Source organism: Macaca nemestrina, chromosome 16, assembly GCF_043159975.1.
Source record: "Macaca nemestrina isolate mMacNem1 chromosome 16, mMacNem.hap1, whole genome shotgun sequence".
NCBI classification, from domain to species: Eukaryota; Metazoa; Chordata; class Mammalia; order Primates; family Cercopithecidae; genus Macaca; species Macaca nemestrina.
Window position 1 is genome coordinate 86,525,354 of NC_092140.1, and position 2,673 is coordinate 86,528,026.

Sequence of the window (2,673 nt, forward strand, 5' to 3'; positions counted from 1 at the left end):
TTATTGGGCTGGGGTGATGTCGGGTGTCAGTATTTTTTCATAAGCTGTGGGCTAGCTGGAGAGGCACTGCTGTTGCGCCTTCCTTGGGCAGGGTCTTAAAGAGTATCAAATCTCCAAGACAGCGGGTATGCTACTTCCTGAATTCCAGTTCTAGAGTCCCTGTAAAAGGGAACAGGATAATCTCATGTTTGCCGATCCAATGGGGGAAGGCCAGTGTGAATGAAAGTGTTGGGGAAAATGCAATTTGGCTGCTGCCTGGCACATGCAGTGGCTTATTAACTGCTAACTAAGTGTTGCCTAAGAGTGCTCCCGGAGGGGCTGGCTGTAATGAAAAAGATGGAGGAATCCGGCTCATTTGTAATTATACATTAGTACAGCTGAAGTGCTGCTCACACCTATAGCTCTCCTTATGAGTGTCTCTGAGGCCAGTCTCTGTGCCGGGGGCAAACTTTCCATTGCTTATTCAATTACGTTTGTGTCTATAGCTAATAGCTTTTAGATTTGCCTAATTCTTTTGCAGGGGAACACCTCTGGAATGGCTACTGTTTGCATATCTGTCTGAATTACCCTTTCCTTAAGAGGAGAATGGGAACTGCCACTCTTAGCTGAGCTGATTGAGGCTGTGGAGAGGGGAGGAGCTGAGGACTCCTGCCTGTGGAATCCCAAACCTTTGCCGCTTCCAGCTGTCCCCATCAAACTGGCCCCGAAGACAAGTCAACATGCCTGTCTTTCCTTGCCCACAGTGGAAGCCACAAGTCCTCTTTGTGCCCTTAGACACCATCTCCAACTATGGCAACAGATGGAGAAGGAAAGATTTTTTAAAGGGACACTTGTACAGTGGCTACAATCCCCCGTAAAGAATCTAGGATATCAGGGCTGAGAGATCCGAAATGTCACCTAGCCTGCAGTCGTATATTCAAATGTGCACACAGCCCCATCTAATGGAACTTTCTGTGGCCATGAAAACGTTCTAAAGCTGTGTCCTGTGGGGTGGCCACCAGCTGCCCGTGACCCTTGAGCACTTGAAATTGGCTAGTGTGACTGAAGAACTGAATTTTAAAGTTTACTTAATTTTAATTAATTTAAATTTAAGTGTAAGTAGCCCCATGTAGCTAGGAGCTACTGGGTTGGATGGACACAGTAGGTCTCTGTAGAGTGAGGCAGGGCAGGTCAATGTTTGAGGTGACCCGGGGGCTCAGATAAGCTCCCACCCAGGACGTGGTTGGGATTCATGTCCTATCTAAGGAACGACTCCTCTCCACTGCCACAAACAGTTGCCAAGTCGGAAGGTGATAGGCTCAGGGATGAGATATTCTAATTTTTTAAGAGAAGACAACAATTTAGGTTTTCATTTGAAATCTACTGAGTTTTAAATGTTGGAAACTACTCAAAAAATTGTAAATCACTTGTGACTTTTCTTCTGATACAAATCCATTTTACTGGTGAGGAAACTGAGACTCGGGGAAATTCCAAGTCTTCTCCAAGGTTATGAAGGAAATGAGTGGGCCAGGCTTCCCTGGTTTAGGATTCTAGGTCTACCCTCTCATCTTGAAATCAGTATTCATATTAGTTCTGTGTATTCTCATTCTAGACAGTATCTATTTTTATCCTCCAGACACTTTTATTTTGTCAGACTGACAGAGTTTATCCACTCATCTTATTCTTCCAGGCAGCGGGAATCTTCCCCAAGCATCTGAAGTACCCCCGTGGGAGAAGAGAGAGAATCTTTGCTCTTTGATTTAGGGGGCTGGAAGCAGTCTGTCTAGAGGTCTAAAATTTCTTTGAAGTCTCATATTTTATCTTTAAAAAAAAAAACCCATGCAAACTTGGCAGCCTATTCTTTAATATATTTGTGCTTATTTAATATTAAGACAAAATTCCCCTTCAGATTTAGTAAAACTGAAGTTTTAAAGAGAAGCAACAGTTTTATCTTGTGGTTTCATGAGTCATCTGGCCCACAGCTCCTATCATTGGGCACCTCAGACTCCAGTTTGAAAAGTGCTGATGATGCATGGCAAACGATTTTAATGGTCCATTTACAGTTCTCTGCCATTCCCACTTACCATCATTTAATAGGTAGAGAGGAGACTTCTTTCTTGGGAATGTCAGGATTTCTAGTCATTTCCAGGAAGATGTGAACAGTTTGGGGGCATGAACTTGGATCCTGTCTTATTATCCTTGAATTGAAAATATGTCGAGGGCATAAATACAGAGATAGGGGAAAGCAGAGACTGTAACCAGGAGCAAAGAGAGATCAATCAGTCCCTGGCTGTTTGAATGCCATTGTTTTCCAAGGCTGTTTTGTCTTCAAAGGAAAAGACACAGCAGATGTTATGGAAGTCGTGAGGAAGGAAACTGTGCTGTGGGGAGATAGTAAAAATGGATGTAGGTCATCTTTCCATAGCATGTTCTTTAGGCAGGTCAGTGTGGGGAGTGTTGTGATGGATATTCTAGCTCATGGACATATACCTTGAAGGGGGAAGGTGGGATCAAAGGTACGTCACTCTCACAAAGAGAAGCCATGAGCTTTTAGTCCTGGGTCAGTTTTGTTGCTCTGTGGCTTCTTGGTGAACCAACTTATCATCTATGTATTTTGCATTATCTCCTTTTATCTCAAAGACTTCTAGTCAGTTAAAGGATGTAAAGAAAAGTTCGAGAATCCTGACAGTGAGT